General features: G+C 45.8%; 1 protein-coding gene across 1 annotated transcript in view; it reads right to left on the bottom strand.

Annotated features, from left to right (window-relative positions):
• Positions 1–21091, bottom strand: part of LOC109893998 (synaptosomal-associated protein 25-B) — a 76747-nt gene extending 55656 nt beyond the window's left edge. The window contains exon 1 of the mRNA XM_020487215.2: positions 20985–21091. The gene's annotated coding sequence lies outside the window, so the exon portion shown is untranslated. The remainder of the gene's footprint in view (positions 1–20984) is intronic.
• Positions 21092–21499: the final 408 nt, after the last annotated feature.

Genomic DNA, 21499 nt, shown 5'->3' with positions numbered 1-21499 from the left:
ATTGCCTTACGAAGGGAATAACTACGGTTTCTGGTTTGGGCAGGTTTTAATAGTCACAGTGGGAACAACATCCCCTATACACGTCAATGTTATTCTCAGAGGCTACCCGGAACATATCCCAGTCGGCATGATCAAAATAATCTTGAAGCATGGATTCCGATTGGTCAGACCAGCATGGAATAGACTTTATCACGGGTACTTCCTGTTTGAGTTTCTGGGATAAGTTCAATTGCCCTGGAGGTACCAACAAAATATCAAATTTGGGAAAGTTGTATTCTTAGTCGTAATGCTGGTGAGTTACCACCACTCTGATATCCAAAAGTTATTTCTGGCTGTCCTGTATGTAATAACATAAAAAACCTTCTGGGCTAAAAATGTAAGAAATAACACACAAAAAAACAAAATACTGAAAAAGTTGCTTACGTGCTAGAAACAGAGCTACTATATCGGCGTCATCTTACTTATACAAAAAACTGGGAGCATTGACTTCTACTGTATTCCACTGTATGTAGGCCACTGTATTTAGGCCACCAAGCCTTGCTACTCTGTGACTCTGATGCCTTCCAATGTTTGATTTTGCGCCTCTCCCTGAGACAGTCCTGTTTCTGGGCCTCCAGACACTTAAGATGAGAGAGAGAACCTGAACACAACGCTACTCAGCCCTACCCCTAACCCTGCCCTCTCCAGCCCTACCTGCTCCAGCTCTACCCTCTCCAGCCCTACCCCTAACCCTGCCCGCTCCAGCCCTACCCCTAACCCTGCCCACTCCAGCCCTACCCCTAACCCTGCCCTCTCCAGCCCTACCCCTAACCCTGCCCTCTCCAGCCCTACCTGCTCCAGCTCTACCCTCTCCAGCCCTACCCCTAACCCTGCCCACTCCAGCCCTACCCCTAACCCTGCCCACTCCAGCCCTACCCCTAACCCTGCCCTCTCCAGCCCTACCCCTAACCCTGCCCACTCCAGCCCTACCCCTAACCCTGCCCACTCCAGCCCTACCCCTAACCCTGCCCACTCCAGCCCTACCCCTAACCCTGCCCTCTCCAGCCCTACCTGCTCCAGCTCTACCCGCCCCAGCCCTACCCCTCTCTGAACCAGCCGGCCCCACTGCTAAATATTTGAAGAAATCTGACAAAGATGGAGCGCAGAAATCCATTCGAGGCTCTAAGAGCATGAAATAGGTGCTGACAGCTTCCACACAATGGCGGCAAGCAGATAAAACCCAACAGACCTCTCTCTCTCTCTCTCTCTCTCTCTCTCTCTCTCTCGGTTACTGTCAGGTGGCACCATGGGGAGGTTAGAGACTTGTAGTCATTTACCAGACGCTCTGATCATTGACTGACGTGGTGAGGTGTGATGGTAAACTCATTAGGGATCTATTCAGTCTGTAAAGTGATATCAATTTAAAGGTAATTTCTGATTGAGCCGACATGCAACATTTACCGTGAATGCAGTTTCTGCTAACGATGGAGCATTACCTTTACATTTCAATCATGCAGTAAAGCCAAACTTCCGCGATGTGTATTGAATAGAGTGGATTGGCTGTGATTTTGGCTGTGGATTGATCTGTTGTGGTGAAAAGGCTGAAAACGGGACTACTTAAAGTGGCCCTCCAGTCTCCTTTTCACCTCAGTTAATAACACATTATTCACTTTACAAAAGGCAAATCTTAATAACTAGTCCAGGTAAGTCTTGACATGGCACAAGTGGGAGGGGCCTTTCCTCTTTTATTCTCTATTGATCCTCAAGCAAGATGGAGGCTGATGACATCACAAATGCCATCCCGCTTTGGGCTGGACGTGTCAATGTGTAGTTCATGCATGCATAATCTATGAGTAAAATTACTGTTTTACCGCAATTAGCCATGAAATCTGGCAGCTGTGCTGCGCCATTTTCTCTACATTTTCTCCCACGTGGGCCACCCACCCTAGCAATTTGTGTTCTAGCCAATGCCTAGTTTGCTACTTCTGGGGAACTCTTTTGGATCGTGAGCGCTACTTTCAGAACTACTGGCTAAAAAGTACACAAAAGTACCAGAGAATCTCTTTAATGGTGGGTAATTGATTCCTGGCAACAGTCAGTAGATTTGGATCATTACCATGCATCTGTTGGTCAATTTCCTCAACAAATGAGCAGGTCTATATAATTATCAAACATACATTAGTAATGGAAAGGAAACACAGACTTTTTGTTTAAGTATTAAAATACTCCTTTAGTAAAACAATTGTAGGCAGAAGTTGGTACAGAGTACAGTATAACAATATATGATAGTTCTTCCCAAGTTCTGCAAAATGTCTAAGACATCTTGTAACATCCTATTACTCATACAGTCTCTCCCAGTCCTCAGTCCTGTGCGTGAGTTTCCATGGCAACAACATTTTAATACATCTGACCTCCCCCTGACAGAAGTAACCATCTTATCAGCAATTAAAAGTTCAGAAGTGGGTTTGACCAAAACTTGACCTTTCATCACAAGTATAGGGTCATAACAAGGTGAACGAGCATAAGCATCCTCTGACAGCTGGCTGGTTTCATCAGGTCTTTGGCAGCCTTGTGTTCTCAGAAAACCAGATAACCACGGTGGGATCCAGACAGGAGGAGTCTGAATGTAGACGCCTTCTGATAGTGTCTGAAGGTCAGAACACTCCGAAACAGGTTTTAACACACACACGGAGAGGTCTCCTGAAGAGGAGACCTTACAGTTCATCATAACACAATTGATTAACCCTTTAAAAGGTATGAGGCCTTGGTTTAACCCTCTTCATACCTAGTGTGTGTGTGTGTGTGTGTGTGTGTGTGTGTGTGTGTGTGTGTGTGTGTGTGTGTGTGTGTGTGTGTGTGTGTGTGTGTGTGTGTGTGTGTGTGTGTGTGTGTGTGTGTGTGTGTGTGTGGAACCCTGACAGATTGTGCATCTGTAGACACGTGAAACATTATACAACCCGCCCCGACAAACAACACAACTCACACACTCACAACACACTGTAACACCCTGCTAGCACCAACACACTGTAACCCACTGCTAGCACAAACACACTGTAACACACTGCTAGCACAAACACACTGTAACACACTGCTAGCACCAACACACTGTAACCCACTGCTAGTACCAACACACTGTATCACACTGTAACCCACTGCTAGCACCAACACACTGTAACCCACTGCTAGCACCAACACACTGTAACCCACTGCTAGTACCAACACACTGTAACACACTGTAACCCACTGCTAGCACCAACACACTGTAACACACTGTAACCCACTGCTAGCACCAACACACTGTAACCCACTGCTAGCACCAACACACTGTAACCCACTGCTAGCACCAACCCACTGTAACCTACTGCTAGCACCAACACACTGTAACACACTGTAACCCACTGCTAGCACCAACACACTGTAACCTACTGCTAGCACCAACACACTGTAACACACTGTAACCCACTGCTAGCACCAACACACTGTAACCCACTGCTAGTACCAACACACTGTAACACACTGTAACCCACTGTAACCCACTGTAACCCACTGCTAGCACCAACACACTGTAACACACTGTAACCCACTGTAACCCACTGCTAGCACCAACACACTGTAACACACTGTAACCCACTGCTAGCACCAACACACTGTAACCCACTGCTAGTACCAACACACTGTAACCCACTGTAACCCACTGTAACCCACTGCTAGCACCAACACACTGTAACACACTGTAACCCACTGCTAGCACCAACACACTGTAACACACTGTAACCTACTGCTAGCACCAACACACTGTAACCCACTGTAACCTACTGCTAGCACCAACACACTGTAACCCACTGCTAGCACCAACACACTGTAACCCACTGTAACCCACTGTAACCCACTGCTAGCACCAACACACTGTAACCCACTGCTAGCACCAACACACTGTAACACACTGTAACCCACTGCTAGCACCATTACACTGTAACCCACTGCTAGTACCAACACACTGTAACCCACTGTAACCCACTGTAACCCACTGCTAGCACCAACACACTGTAACACACTGTAACCTACTGCTAGCACCAACACACTGTAACCCACTGCTAGTACCAACACACTGTAACACACTGTAACCTACTGCTAGCACCAACACACTGTAACCCACTGCTAGCACCAACACACTGTAACCCACTGCTAGCACCAACACACTGTAACACACTGTAACCCACTGCTAGCACCAACACACTGTAACCCACTGCTAGCACCAACACACTGTAACCCACTGCTAGCACCAACACACTGTAACCCACTGTAACCCACTGCTAGCACCAACACACTGTAACCCACTGTAACCCACTGTAACCCACTGTAACCCACTGCTAGCACCAACACACTGTAACCCACTGCTAGCACCAACACACTGTAACCCACTGTAACCCACTGCTAGCACCATTACACTGTAACCCACTGCTAGCACCAACACACTGTAACCCACTGTAACCCACTGTAACCCACTGCTAGCACCAACACACTGTAACATACTGTAACCCACTGCTAGTGCTAACATACTGTAACCCACTGCTCGTGCTAACATACTGTAACCCACTGCTAGTGCTAACACACTGTAACCCACTGCTAGTGCTAACATACTGTAACCCACTGCTAGTGCTAACATACTGTAACCCACTGCTAGTGCTAACATACTGTAACCCACTGCTAGTGCTAACATACTGTAACCCACTGCTAGTGCTAACATACTGTAACCCACTGCTAGTGCTAACATACTGTAACCCACTGCTAGTGCTAACATACTGTAACCCACTGCTAGTGCTAACACACTGTAACCCACTGCTAGTGCTAACATACTGTAACCCACTGCTAGTGCTCACATCATGGAATATTACGGATCCTTGTTGAGACACTGAAGCAAATCGGAACAGAAACCTGCTCTGAAGAGCAGGGAAGAGTTCCTCAGAAATCAGAGATTCTACAGAAAACTGTCAGCTAGGGTCTGTATTAGTAACGGACACAGAGGCAATATCTGAATATAATCAGCCTTCAAACATGTTAACCACGGTGATGCCACTTTCCTCATTATGCAACTGTTAGTGTGTGCATGTGCATGATTTTGTGTGTGTACATGCATACGGGTAGTGGTATGGCCTGTGATGGCAACGCAGTATTCAGGAGATTCGAAGCAATCATCTTTCCCAGAGGGGATTATGGGACTAAAGCCAGAGCGTCCCATTCGGAGAGGATAAAACCTACAGTATTAATCTAGTGGAGTAGGCCTGTTCACAGCCCCTCCCCCTTTCTCTCCCTCCCTCCACCCCCACGCCTCCTCACCATTACCAGGCAGAGCACCCACCCCCACCCTCCCTCCACCAAACCCCACGCCTCCTCACCATTACCAGGCAGAGCACCCACCCACCCCCACCCTCCCTCCACCAACCCCCACGCCTCCGCACCATTACCAGGCAGATAGCAGACAGAACACCCATCTCATACACTTGCATAACACATAGTCTCTCTTTTACTTTCTGTCTCTCTTTTTCTCTCTCTTAACCCCCGACTCCCTCCTCACTCACTTCCCTTTTCTTCCCCTCTCGATGTACTGTACGTACACACACACACACACACACACACACACACACACACACACACAGAAAAGTGCTCATGCTTAAATAGACCGTGGACTCGCAAACACATTCGTGCGCACATGCACATCTGCTCTGAGAGACGCACACTCTTTTATCTCCCTACTTCCCAGATGTATCTAATACAACCTGACACAAGCCATTAGCCATTATTCTGCTCATACTGTTCATACAAATATAGCCCTTGGTTCTAACCAGACCTGTCTGCCCTTGACCAGCACAAAAACATCCTGTGGCGTTCTGCATTAGCATCGAATAGCCCCCGCGATATGCAACTTTTCAGTGAAGTTAGGAACTTTTAGAAAAGCTAAGGCTTTTTCAAGCAGAAATGTAGCCTCCTGTAGCCCTAAGTTCTGGGGCTGTAAAGTCCACCTCCTCCCAGCTGCCCACTGCACTGAGGCTAGGAAAAACGGTCACCACCGATAAATCCACTATAATTGAGAATTTAAATTTGCATTATTCTACGGCTGGCCATGCTTTCCACCTGGCCACCCCTACCCCAGTCAACAGCCCTGCACCCTCCAGGCAACTCGCCCAAGCCTCCTCCTGCCCGCATCTGCCCAACTGTCCAGCATCACTACTCTGCACGGTTCTGACTTAGAATATGTGGACAACTACAAATACCTAGGTGTCTGGCTAGACTGTAAACTCTCCTTCCAGACTCACATTAAGCATCTCCAATCCAAAATTAAATCTAGAATTGGCTTCCTATTTCGCAACAAAGCATCCTTCACTCATGCTGCCAAACATACCCTCGTAAAACTGACTATCCTACTGATCCTCGACTTCGGCAATGTCATTTACAAAATAGACTCCAACACTCTACTCAACAAATTGGATGCAGTCTATTACAGTGCCATCCGTTTTGTCACCAAAGCCCCATATACTACCCACCACTGCGACATGTATGCTCTCGTTGGCAGGCCATCGCTACTCGTCGCCAAACCCACTGGCTCCAGGTCATCTACAAGTCTCTGCTAGGTAAAGCACCGCCTTATCTCAGCTCACTGGTCACTATAGCAGCACCCACCTGTAGCACGCGCTCCAGCAGGTACAGTGCCTTGCGAAAGTATTCGGCCCCCTTGAACTTTGCGACCTTCTGCCACATTTCAGGCTTCAAACATAAAGATATAAAACTGTATTTTTTTGTGAAGAATCAACAACAAGTGGGACACAATCATGAAGTGGAACGACATTTATTGGATATTTCAAACTTTTTTAACAAATCAAAAACTGAAAAATTGGGCGTGCAAAATTATTCAGCCCCCTTAAGTTAATACTTTGTAGCGCCACCTTTTGCTGCGATTACAGCTGTAAGTCGCTTGGGGTATGTCTCTATCAGTTTTGCACATCGAGAGACTGACATTTTTTCCCATTCCTCCTTGCAAAACAGCTCGAGCTCAGTGAGGTTGGATGGAGAGCATTTGTGAACAGCAGTTTTCAGTTCTTTCCACAGATTCTCGATTGGATTCAGGTCTGGACATTGACTTGGCCATTGTGACACCTGGATATGTTTATTTTTGAACCATTCCATTGTAGATTTTGCTTTATGTTTTGGATCATTGTCTTGTTGGAAGACAAATCTCCGTCCCAGTCTCAGGTCTTTTGCAGACTCCATCAGGTTTTCTTCCAGAATGGTCCTGTATTTGGCTCCATCCATCTTCCCATCAATTTGAACCATCTTCCCTGTCCCTGCTGAAGAAAAGCAGGCCCAAACCATGATGCTGCCACCACCATGTTTGACAGTGGGGATGGTGTGTTCAGGGTGATGAGCTGTGTTGCTTTTACGCCAAACATAACGTTTTGCATTGTTGCCAAAAAGTTCCATTTTGGTTTCATCTGACCAGAGCACCTTCTTCCACATGTTTGGTGTCTCCCAGGTGGCTTGTGGCAAACTTTAAACGACACTTTTTATGGATATCTTTAAGAAATGGCTTTCTTCTTGCCACTCTTCCATAAAGGCCAGATTTGTGCAATATACGACTGATTGTTGTCCTATGGACAGAGTCTCCCACCTCAGTTGTAGATCTCTGCAGTTCAGCCAGAGTGATCATGGGCCTCTTGGCTGCATCTCTGATCAGTCTTCTCCTTGTATGAGCTGAAAGTTTAGAGGGACGGCCAGGTCTTGGTAGATTTGCAGTGGTCTGATACTCCTTCCATTTCAATATTATCGCTTGCACAGTGCTCCTTGGGATGTTTAAAGCTTGGGAAATCTTTTTGTATCAAAATCCGGCTTTAAACTTCTTCACAACAGTATCTCGGACCTGCCTGGTGTGTTCCTTGTTCTTCATGATGCTCTCTGCGCTTTTAACGGACCTCTGAGACTATCACAGTGCAGGTGCATTTATACGGAGACGTTATTACACACAGGTGGATTGTATTTATCATCATTAGTCATTTAGGTCAACATTGGATCATTCAGAGATCCTCACTGAACTTCTGGAGAGAGTTTGCTGCACTGAAAGTAAAGGGGCTGAATAATTTTGCACGCCCAATTTTTAAGTTTTTGATTTGTTAAAAAAGTTTGAAATATCCAATAAATGTCGTTCCACTTCATGATTGTTGTTGAATCTTCACAAAAAATACAGTTTTATATCTTTATGTTTGAAGCCTGAAATGTGGCAAAATCGTCGCAAAGTTCAAGGGTGCCGAATACTTTCGCAAGGCACTGTATATCTCACTTGTCACCCCCAAAGCCAATTCCTACTTTCGTCACCTTTCCTTCCAGTTCTCTGCTGCCAATGACTGGAACGAACTGCAAAAAGCACTGAAGCTGGAGACACATATCTCCCTCACTAGCTTTAAGCACCAGTTGTCAGAGCAGCTCACAGATCACTGCACCTGTACATAGCCCATATGTAAATAGCCCATTCAACTACCTCATCCCCATACTGTATTTATTTATTTATCTTGCTCCTTTGCACCCCAGTATCTCTACTTGCACATTTATCTTCTGCACATCTACCATTCCAGTGTTTAATTGCTATATTGTAATTACTTCGCAACCATGGCCTATTTATTGCTTTACCTCCCTTATCTTACCTCATTTGCACACATTGTATATAGACTTTTTCTACTGTATTATTGACTGTATGTTTGTTTACTCCATGTGTAACTCTGTGTTGTTGTTTGTGTCGAACTGCTGTACTTTATCTTGGCCAGGTCGCAGTTGTAAATGAGAACTTGTTCTCAACTAGCCTACCTAGTTAAATAAAGGTGAAAAAAAAATACCCATCCTCCACAGAGCTCTATGTTGTTCATACCCATCCTCCACAGAGCTCTATGTTGTTCATACCCATCCTCCACAGAGCTCTATGTTGTTCATACCCATCCTCCACAGAGCTGTATGTTGTTCATACTCATCCTCCACAGAGCCCTGTTGTTTATACCCATCCTCCACAGAGCTGTAAACATACCTATCCTCCACAGAGCTCTATGTTGTTCATACCCATCCTCCACAGAGCTCTATGCTGTTCATACCCATCCTCCACAGAGCTGTAAACATACCTATCCTCCACAGAGCTCTATGCTGTTCATACCCATCCTCCACAGAGCTGTAAACATACCTATCCTCCACAGAGCTCTATGTTGTTCACACCCATCCTCCACAGAGCTCTATGTTGTTCATACCTATCCTCCACAGAGCTCTATGTTGTTCATACTCATCCTCCACAGAGATCTATGTTGTTCATACCCATCCTCCACAGAGCTCTGTTGTTCATACTCATCCTCCACAGAGCTCTATATTGTTCATACCTATCCTCTACAGAGCTGTAAACATACCTATCCTCCACAGAACCCTATGCTGTTCACACCCATCCTCCGCCGAGCTCTATGCTGTTCCTACCCATCCACCACAGAGCTCTATGCTGTTCCTACCCATCCTTCACAGAGCTCTATGTTGCTCATACCATCCTCCACAGAGCTCTATGTTGTTCATACTCATCCTCCACAGAGCTCTATGTTGTTCATACCCATCTTCCACAGAGCCCTATGTTTTTCATACACATCCTCCACAGAGCCCTATGCTGTTCATACCTATCCTCCACAGAGCTGTAAACATACCTATCCTCCACAGAGCTGTAAACATACCTATCCTCCACAGAGCTGTAAACATACCTATCCTCCACAGAGCTCTATGTTGTTCATACCTATCCTCCACAGAGCTGTAAACATACATATCCTCCACAGAGCTGTAAACATACTTATCCTCCACAGAGCTGTAAACATACTTATCCTCCACAGAGCTGTAAACATACCTATCCTCCACAGAGCTGTAAACATACCTATCCTCCACAGAGCTGTAAACATACCTATCCTCCACAGAGCTGTAAACATACTTATCCTCCACAGAGCTGTAAACATACTTATCCTCCACAGAGCTGTAAACATACCTATCCTCCACAGAGCTGTAAACATACAGTGGCAAGAAAAAGTATGTGAACCTTTTTTAAATACCTGGATTTCTGCATAAATTCATCATAAAATTTGATCTTATCTTCATCTAGGTCACAATAATAGACAAACACAGTCTGCTTAAACTAATAACACACAAACAATTATATGTTTTCATATTTTATTGAACACACTGTGTAAACAGTCACAGTGCAGGGTGGGGAAATTATGTGAACCCTTGGATTTAATAACTGGTTGGTCCTCCTTTGGCAGCAATAACCTCAACCAAATGTTTTCTGTAGTTGCGGATCAGACCTGCACAACAGTCAGGAGGAATTTTGGACAATTCCTCTTTACAAAACTGTTTGGGTTCAGCAGCAATATTCTTGGGATGTCTGGTGTGAACTGCTCTCTTGAGGTCATGCCACAGCATCTCAATTGGGTTGAGGTCAGGACTCTGACTGGGCCACTCCAGAAGGTGTATTTTCTTCTGTTGAAACCATTCTGTTGTTGATTTACTTCTGTGTTTTGGGTCGTTGTCCTGTTGCATCAATCAACTTCTGTTGAGCTTCAATTGGCGGAGAGATAGCCTAACATTCTCCTGCAAAATGTCTTGATAAACTTTGGAATTCATTTTTGCGTCGATGATAGCAAGCTGTCCAGGCCCTGAGGCAGCAATGCAGCCCCAAACCATGATGCTCCCTCCACCATTCTTTACAGTTGGGATGAGGATTTGATGTTGGTGTGTTGTGCCTTTTTTCTCCACACATGGTGTTGTGTGTTCCTTCCAAACAACTCAACTGTAGTTTCATTTGTCCACAGAATATTTTGCCAGTAGCACTGTGGAACATCCAGGTGCACTTTTGCAAACTTCAGATGTGCAGCAATGGGTTTTTTTGGACAGCAGTGGCTTCTTCCGTGGTGTCCTCCCATGAACACCATTCCTGTTTAGGGTTTTACGTATTGTAGACTAGTCAACAGAGATGTTACCATGTTCCAGAGATTTCTGAAAGTCTTCAGCTGACACTCTAAGATTCTTCTTAACCTCATTGAACATTCTCCTCTGGGCTCTTGCAGTCATTTTGCAGGATGGCCACTCCTAGGGAGAGTAGCAACAGTGCTGAACTTTCTCCATTTATAGACCATTTGTATTTCTGTAGACTGATGAGCATCAAGACTTTTAGAGATACTTTTGTAACCCTTTCCAGCTTTATGCAAGTCAACAATTCTTAATCTTAGGGCTTCTGAGATCTGTTTTGTTCGAGGCATGGTTCACATCAGGCAATGCTTCTTGTGAATAGCAAACTCAAATTTAGTGAGTGTTTTTTATAGTGCAGGGCAGCTCAGCTCTAACCAACATCTTCAATCTCGTCTCATTGATTGGACTCCAGGTTAGCTCCTGACTCCTGACTCCAATTAGCTTTTGGAGAAGTCATTAGCCTAGGGGTTCACAAACTTTTTTCAACATACACTGTGAATGTTTAAATTATGTATTCAATATAGACAAGAAAAATACAATAATCTGTGTGTTATTAGTTTAAGCACACTTTGCTTGTCTGTTGTTCTGACTTAGATGAAGATCAGATCACATTTTATGACCAATTTATGCAGAAATCCAGGTAACTCCAAAGGGTTCACATACTTTTTCTTGCCACTGTACACATCCTCCACAGAGCTGTAAACATACCCATCTTCCACAGAGCTGTAAACATACCCATCCTCCACAGAGCTGTAAACATACCCATCTTCCACAGAGCTGTAAACATACCCATCCTCCACAGAGCTGTAAACATACTCATCCTCCACAGAGCCGTAAACATACCCATCTTCCACAGAGCTGTAAACATACTCATCCTCCACAGGGCTGTAAACATACTTATCCTCCACAGAGCTGTAAACATACTCATCCTCCACAGAGCTGTAAACATACCCATCTTCCACAGAGCTGTAAACATACCCATCCTCCACAGAGCTGTAAACATACCCATCTTCCACAGAGCTGTAAACATACTCATCCTCCACAGAGCTGTAAACATACTCATCCTCCACAGATCTGTAAACATACCCATCCTCCACAGAGCTGTAAACATACTCATCCTCCACAGAGCTGTAAACATACTCATCCTCCACAGAGCTGTAAACATACACATCCTCCACAGAGCTGTAAACATACCCATCTTCCACAGAGCTGTAAACATACCCATCTTCCACAGAGCTGTAAACATACTCATCCTCCACAGAGCTGTAAACATACTCATCCTCCACAGAGCTGTAAACATACTCATCCTCCACAGAGCTGTAAACATACCCATCCTCCACAGAGCTGTAAACATAGTCATTCTCCACACAGCTCAACTCTAATCATACCCATCTTCCACAGAGCTGCTGTTCATACACATCCTCCACAGAGCTGTGTTGTTCATACCCGTCCTCCACAGAGCTGTAAACATACCTTGCTCTGTGGTGACTTCAAAGTGACAGGACTCCCCGATGTGCCCCGTGCCTCTGCTCTACTGTAAAGGCGTCTAAAAGCTTCCCAGCCGAAACAGTTCGGAAGAGATTGAGCATCTATGATGATGACATTTTGGGATGTTTTGGTCTTCGGTGAGGGTTTTTTCAGCTGTTCAGGCACACAAAAAAAAATTCTGGAGGCAAGCCGAAGTTCGGAGCCGATGTCTACGCTACCTTCGTCGATAATTGGTCAACAGTAGGGATTCTTCAATAAAGTCTGTGTTGTCATTCAACGAGAGACAACTCATTTTTCAATTAAAAAAAACATATTAGTTAGATGTAAAATTGTGGGACTAAGATCTCCTTCGCAAAAACTTCAAAATGAATTGACAGATTTCTTGAGTTATCTTAGATTTTTTTTTTCTCGTTTATCAAGTGAAGGTTTTTTAAGGGTGTATGCGAGCACACTTAGCTGAGTTTTGCTAGCATGCTGACACCTTAACTCCCACCCACACAGATGGTGGATTCATTAGGAACACTGTCTGGGCTGGGGCAGTTGTGTCTATGTTAGTTAGTTAGTGAGTTAGTTAGTCCAACAGGCTCCACAGTTCTGATGGATGACAGTATCACCATGCCCAGCTTGCCCTTGCTTTGAGGTGACTTCTGAGTGTGTGTTTGTGTGTGCATGCATCCGTGCATGTCGGGGGGGTTTGGGTTACTGCAAATATGCACTCTCATTCAGATCAAATAGGCATTCCCAGATCAGATTCCAAGAGGTTTCAGAAACGATCTGTATACAGTGTCATAGAACCATAGAACCGTCATAGAACCGATATGTATACAGTGTCATAGAACCATAGAACCGTCATAGAACCGATATGTATAGTGTCATAGAACCATAGAACCGTCATAGAACCGCTATGTATACAGTGTCATAGAACCATAGAACCGTCCTAGAACCGATATGTATACAGTGTCATAGAGCCATAGAACCGTCATAGAACCGATATGTATACAGTGTCATAGAACCATAGAACCGTCATAGAACCGCTATGTATACAGTGTCATAGAACCATAGAACCGTCATAGAACCGATATGTATACAGTGTCATAGAGCTATAGAACCGTCATAGAACCGATATGTATACAGTGTCATAGAATCATAGAACCGTCATAGAACCGATATGTATACAGTGTCATAGAACCATAGAACCGTCATAGAACCGATATGTATACAGTGTCATAGAAGGGTACTAACGGCGTGGTATCTGCTTCAGGACAATTGTATTCATCATTATGCAAACACTGTATTGACGTGAACTAACTTCGCATCAATATAGTTAGATGATGCCTCATAGACCGGTATTGGGAATGTTGACTCTTAATATGATGACTGGCAAGACCCAAGATTCTGGACGTTTTTCCCGTTCAAGTATTTTTCTAAATGAAAAATCATTAGTAAAAATGTAAATTCAGATGATGAACATACTGTGTTTTTCATACTTTCATACTAGTCTGCACAAAGCCATTTGGATGTGAATTTATTCTGACCTATTTCTTACTGAATAAAAAAATAAAAAAAAATGTTTTATTGCCACATATACTGGATAGGCTCAGTGAAATGTGTTGTTTTACAGGGTCAGCCATAGTAGTATGGCGCCCATGGAGCAAATTATGGTTAAGTGCCTTACTCAAGAGCACATTGACAGATTTTTATCCTTGTCGGCTCAGGTATTCGAACCACTGACCTTTTGGTTAGTGGGCCAACGCTCTAACCTGCTAAACTACCTGCCCACAGCCCAACAGCCTACGCAGGGGTTTTCAAATCTTACCCTACGAAGTCCGGACTACTGCTGCTTTTCCGTTCTACTTGATAATTTATGGCACCCATCTGGTGTCCCTAGTCTAAATCAGTCCCTGATTAGAGGGGAACAATTTTAAAAAGCAGTGGAACTGGCTTCCGGGTCCAGAGTTGAGTTTGAGAGCTATGAAGACATGATCAGTACAGTAGAACAGATATAATTCTCCTGACTCTGATATACTGTTAGTCATCAGTTGTCATGCAGGTGGAAGTCAACAACATCTCTCTTCTGCCGTGTACAGTAATTCGTGGATGACTCTTCCCCCTGAACTACACCCCCCCCCACAGACCTAATTAAGGGGGCTTTCACACCAAATGCTTGTCCCCCCCCCGAACTCTGGTGCGTTTCTCCCCTTAGTTCGGTTCGTCTGGACTGGTGTGAACATCATTCATACTCAGATGTGCACACTAAATGACGCACAGCCATTTCAATTTGTCCCGTGGTGCAGTTCGCTGCAGGTGAGAACGAGGTCCGGACCAAACACAGGAAAAGAACCAGAGGCGCACAATATTATTGGTTGTTTGACTGAAGAGGATGTGATGAAATGCACAAGGTATGTAATGAAATGCACGAGGTATGTAATGAAATGCACGAGGTATGTCATGAAATGCACGAGGTATGTGAGGAAATGCACGAGGTTTGTGAGGAAATTCACGAGGTATGTCATGAAATGCACGAGGTATGTGAGGAAATGCACGAGGTTTGTGAGGAAATTCACTAGGTCTGTGAGGAAATGCACCAGGTATGTGAGGAAATGCACGAGGTTTGTGATGAAATGCACGAGGTATGTGATGAAATGCACGAGGTAAGTGATGAAATGCATGAGGTATGTGAGGAAATGCATGAGGTACGTGATGAAATGCACGAGGTTTGTGAGGAAATTCATGAGGTATTGATGAAATGCACAAGGTATGTGAGGAAATGCATGAGGTACGTGATGAAATGCACGAGGTTTGTGAGGAAATTCATGAGGTATTGATGAAATGCACAAGGTATGTGAGGAAATGCATGAGGTATGTGAGGAAATGCATGAGGTCTGTGATGAAATGCCCGAGGTACGCGATGAAATTCATGAGGTATGTGAGTAGCAGTGCATTTATGAGCGCAGTCAATGCAGATTGGAGAAGACGGGTTTATAGTCCTATCAGGGATATAGACTACTGAATATAGACTATTCATGGTTAGGGGAGATGGGGTTATAGTCCTATCAGGGATATAGACTACTGAATATAGACTATTCATGGTTAGGGGAGAAGGGGTTATAGTCCTATCAGGGATATAGACTACTGAATATAGACTATTCATGGTTAGGGGAGAAGGGGTTATAGTCCTATCGGGGATATAGACTACTGAATATAGACTATTCATGGTTAGGGGAGAAGGGGTTATAGTCCTATCGGGGATATAGACTACTGAATATAGACTATTCATGGTTAGGGGAGAAGGGGTTATAGTCCTATCAGGGATATAGACTACTGAATATAGACTATTCATGGTTAGGGGAGAAGGGGTTATAGTCCTATCGGGGATATAGACTACTGAATATAGACTATTCATGGTTAGGGGAGAAGGGGTTATAGTCCTATCAGGGATATAGACTACTAAATATAGACTATTCATGGTTAGGGGAGAAGGGGTTATAGTCCTATCGGGGATATAGACTACTGAATATAGACTATTCATGGTTAGGGGAGAAGGGGTTATATTGTGGTTACTATTGTGCGGTTTCCTCCCACATGTTGTTGGAAGACAACCAATGGTTAAGGTTAGTATTTGGGGACAATAAGCTGATCCTAGATCTGTTCATAAGGTCATATTTTACATGGAGCCAGCCCTTAGGCTACCACTTTGGAAAACCACTCCATTCTGTGTGTTAGTTAGTGATCCTTATAGTCCAACTCAGCCACCAAGCCACATACTGTTCTGTTGTCCCCCTGCTTGGCCGAACCCAGGCTCCCTAACCCTTATCAAAGCCAGGGACAACAAGGAAAATACCAACACTCCACGTGTAAATACACTACTCATGTGAACAACTTCAACATGCTGCTAAGTAGCCTACACAGCATCTCAATAATGTGTCTGTCAGACGTTCCCTGCTTCCATTAAAACTAGAGCAGAGATAATCTAGTGCTCCTGTCTCATTATCCTGAGTTAGAACAGTGAATGGGAGAGATCGAGGTGAGTTGGTGAAGTTCTAGACACTCATCATTGAAGCGAATCAACTGGGAAATCAGTTTGGATGTCAGGCTACTGAAGTTCTGCCTACACACTATACCCCAGGAAGATATGAGGGAACAGTATAAACGTCAGTCTGCCAGACCCTGCTTCCAAATAAACTAGATCTATAGTGCAAAGATAGTCAAGTGCTTCAACATCATTATCCTAACTTTGCCCATTGAATAGATGTGATCTGGGTGAGTCTCTGAAGCTCTCTTTGAGCAGCTTTCCTTCCCCAATTATTTGTCTGACTGGGTCAAAGAGTGCCGGCTTCCTCTTCACAGGTCAAAACCCTGGAGAATAACACAGAATCCTGTGTCTTATAGCAGCAGCACTATACAGGCCAATGGTAGACCACACAGTGACTGATACAGAAACAAATACGTTTTGATCTGCCTACCTATTTATCCCATATACTGCCTTCCCCCATTGTACCCTTGAGCACGGCACTTTGCTCCAGGGGGCGTTGTTCGGCAGTGTGTCAGGTTGGGTACTATGACAGGGGGCGTTGTTCGGCAGTGTGTCAGGTTGGGTACTATGACAGGGGGCGTTGTTCGGCAGTGTGTCAGGTTGGGTACTATGACAGGGGGCTATGTTCGGCAGTGTGTCAGGTTGGGTACTATGACAGGGGCGTTGTTCGGCAGTGTGTCAGGTTGGGTACTATGACAGGGGGCGTTGTTCGGCAGTGTGTCAGGTTGGGTACTATGACAGGGGGCGTTGTTCGGCAGTGTGTCAGGTTGGGTACTATGACAGGGGGCGTTGTTCGGCAGTGTGTCAGGTTGGGTACTATGACAGGGGGCGTTGTTCGGCAGTGTGTCAGGTTGGGTACTATGACAGGGGGCGTTGTTCGGCAGTGTGTCAGGTTGGGTACTATGACAGGGGGCGTTGTTCGGCAGTGTGTCAGGTTGGATACTATGACAGGGGGCGTTGTTCGGCAGTGTGTCAGGTTGGGTACTATGACAGGGGGCGTTGTTCGGCAGTGTGTCAGGTTGGGTACTATGACAGGGGGCGTTGTTCGGCAGTGTGTCAGGTTGGGTACTATGACAGGGGGCGTTGTTCGGCAGTGTGTCAGGTTGGGTACTATGACAGGGGGCGTTGTTCGGCAGTGTGTCAGGTTGGGTACTATGACAGGGGGCGTTGTTCGGCAGTGTGTCAGGTTGGGTACTATGACAGGGGGCGTTGTTCGGCAGTGTGTCAGGTTGGGTACTATGACAGGGGGCGTTGTTCGGCAGTGTGTCAGGTTGGTACTATGACAGGGGGCGTTGTTCGGCAGTGTGTCAGGTTGGGTACTATGACAGGGGGCGTTGTTCGGCAGTGTGTCAGGTTGGGTACTATGACAGGGGGCGTTGTTCGACAGTGTGTCAGGTTGGGTACTATGACAGGGGGCGTTGTTCGGCAGTGTGTCAGGTTGGGTACTATGACAGGGGGCGTTGTTCGGCAGTGTGTCAGGTTGGGTACTATGACAGGGGGCGTTGTTCGGCAGTGTGTCAGGTTGGGTACTATGACAGGGGGCGTTGTTCGGCAGTGTGTCAGGTTGGGTACTATGACAGGGGGCGTTGTTCGGCAGTGTGTCAGGTTGGGTACTATGACAGGGGGCGTTGTTCGGCAGTGTGTCAGGTTGGGTACTATGACAGGGGGCGTTGTTCGGCAGTGTGTCAGGTTGGGTACTATGACAGGGGGCTATGTTCGGCAGTGTGTCAGGTTGGGTACTATGACAGGGGGCATTGTTCGGCAGTGTGTCAGGTTGGGTACTATGACAGGGGGCGTTGTTCGGCAGTGTGTCAGGTTGGGTACTATGACAGGGGGCGTTGTTCGGCAGTGTGTCAGGTTGGGTACTATGACAGGGGGCGTTGTTCGGCAGTGTGTCAGGTTGGGTACTATGACAAGGGGCGTTGTTCGGCAGTGTGTCAGGTTGGGTACTATGACAGGGGGCGTTGTTCGGCAGTGTGTCAGGTTGGGTACTATGACAGGGGCGTTGTTCGGCAGTGTGTCAGGTTGGGTACTATGACAGGGGGCGTTGTTCGGCAGTGTGTCAGGTTGGGTACTATGACAGGGGGCGTTGTTCGGCAGTGTGTCAGGTTGGGTACTATGACAGGGGGCGTTGTTCGGCAGTGTGTCAGGTTGGGTACTATGACAGGGGGCGTTGTTCGGCAGTGTGTCAGGTTGGGTACTATGACAGGGGGCGTTGTTCGGCAGTGTGTCAGGTTGGGTACTATGACAGGGGGCGTTGTTCGGCAGTGTGTCAGGTTGGGTACTATGACAGGGGGCGTTGTTCGGCAGTGTGTCAGGTTGGGTACTATGACAGGGGGCGTTGTTCGGCAGTGTGTCAGGTTGGGTACTATGACAGGGGGCGTTGTTCGGCAGTGTGTCAGGTTGGGTACTATGACAGGGGGCGTTGTTCGGCAGTGTGTCAGGTTGGGTACTATGACAGGGGGCGTTGTTCGGCAGTGTGTCAGGTTGGGTACTATGACAGGGGGCGTTGTTCGGCAGTGTGTCAGGTTGGGTACTATGACAGGGGCGTTGTTCGGCAGTGTGTCAGGTTGGGTACTATGACAGGGGGCGTTGTTCGGCAGTGTGTCAGGTTGGGTACTATGACAGGGGGCGTTGTTCGGCAGTGTGTCAGGTTGGGTACTATGACAGGGGGCGTTGTTCGGCAGTGTGTCAGGTTGGGTACTATGACAGGGGGCGTTGTTCGGCAGTGTGTCAGGTTGGGTACTATGACAGGGGGCGTTGTTCGGCAGTGTGTCAGGTTGGGTACTATGACAGGGGGCGTTGTTCGGCAGTGTGTCAGGTTGGGTACTATGAAGGTTCGGCAGTGTGTCAGGTTGGGTACTATGACAGGGGGCGTTGTTCGGCAGTGTGTCAGGTTGGGTACTATGACAGGGGGCGTTGTTCGGCAGTGTGTCAGGTTGGGTACTATGACAGGGGGTGTTGTTCGGCAGTGTGTCAGGTTGGGTACTATGACAGGGGGCGTTGTTCGGCAGTGTGTCAGGTTGGGTACTATGACAGGGGGCGTTGTTCGGCAGTGTGTCAGGTTGGGTACTATGACAGGGGGCGTTGTTCGGCAGTGTGTCAGGTTGGGTACTATGACAGGGGGCGTTGTTCGGCAGTGTGTCAGGTTGGGTACTATGACAGCAATAAATAAAGCATATCCATGCAAATGGACCAACAAAGCAAATATTGTATTGTATTCTACCTCAATGTGGATACCTCTACCTCAGATTAAGCAGGTTGTCTCCCCTGACACATTTATACAGATCTAAATACCCAGAACTCCCAGGGTTAAAGCACTGGGCCTTGAGGCTCAATGTAAGCTATTAAGAAGTGTGAAGGAGGGATATCCCCTTGGCAGCGAATCTGGCAACCCCACCCACAGCTCCTCTCCCACCGGGAACTCTGCCTACACATAGTGTATTAGCTAGGCTATATCATAATCACGTCTTATCCCTGTGTTGGCTGACGGAACTGTGACTACTTTAATGTGTGGTTTAAGCTACACCTCTTTGAACCGAAGAAAGAGACACATGTTCACATCCAGCAACGCGAATGAGCTTTTGGCAGAGGCTGTAGGTGGGCACGAATAGCATGATACATCGCCATAGTCGCTTTGGCTTGAGAAATACTTGACATAACACAGCCACGTGTCTCAAAAAAAACTGTCTTGACTTTTCGCTCCATATAACCGAACATTTGAACCTAAATTATATTTAAAAAAAAGGTCAATGACAATATCGCACCATCTTACCAATTACGTTTAAACAGCGGGGAAACAACATTTGTTTCTCCGAGAAATACCTTAAGGAGCTACTGTATTGCCTTGTCGAGGCTACTGAATGACCCATTTCTGTGACAAATGATGAAGTCTAGCTTGCGAATGTCACAATTGGAGAACATCTCTCTTACTCTTTCAATGCTGACCTCTTAATACAAAACACGGAGTTTTTTTCAAAACAAATGACACTGTTGAACTTTTTTTTTACAGCGTTTCTACAAGCAAACTTTAAAATCTCTCAACGTTTCTGTATTGTTTTTTGTCGGGATGTTGCCTGTTTGTAGGATGAGCGCTCCAGCGCTGTCCAGGGTGCTGAAACCGAAAACACGTAACGCGCGCTCATTAGAACAGGTAACATAGTCGGTAAGCGGCTTTATCACTGAGTTAAAACGGGACGTTTCCCGAAGCTAAATATTTACTCTGTCTTAAAAACAATATAATGTGAATTGATACCGACGTAAAAGTGAATTTATGTTGACCAAACTACAGAATACTTGCATTGGAAGTGATTAAGATAGATTTTACAAACCTATATTTACAACCATATTGTTTAATATTTTCATCCGAAACTCGGCTCGGTCGTCAGCCATAAACACTTATTTTAATTAATTGAATAACGTAGCATTTATCTAAACTGAATTAAATCGTTCAGCAACCTACCTGAAGTTGTTTTTAGAGGACCGTTGTCGGTTCAGGACTGGAAAATATCAGCTTTTAGTTCCTACTGTCGCCTCGTTTCAAACGGACTGCCCTCTGAGGAATCTCACAGCCACGCCCCGCCCATTAATGCTAAATGGGATCCTTGGGACGTCACTACCCTAAACTCTAATTCTGACTTTAACCTCTACCATAAGCCTAACCACAACCCTTACATAACCCTAACCTTAACCCTTACCTGTACAATTTTAAATGTCAACTTCAATGGGGTGGCGTTAGAGTTGGGACATCCCAAGGATCCAATTTTAGACTCGAAATGTATTTCCGTCGAATACCCGGAGGCAAATGCCACGTTCAGAACAACTGAGAACTCGGAAACGTCAGATTTCCGACTTCTGCGTGTTCAAGACAACTGAGTCATGGGGAAAAAAACTATCCTTGACTGAGAAAACTCGTTTTGAACGGTCATCCAACTCGGAATTCCAACTCGCGATCTCGGGTCTCTTTCTAGATCTCCA

This window comes from Oncorhynchus kisutch, linkage group LG7, assembly GCF_002021735.2.
Source record: "Oncorhynchus kisutch isolate 150728-3 linkage group LG7, Okis_V2, whole genome shotgun sequence".
NCBI classification, from domain to species: Eukaryota; Metazoa; Chordata; class Actinopteri; order Salmoniformes; family Salmonidae; genus Oncorhynchus; species Oncorhynchus kisutch.
Note: the sequence above shows the minus strand (reverse complement) of the source record. Positions and strands in the feature narration are given on the sequence as shown.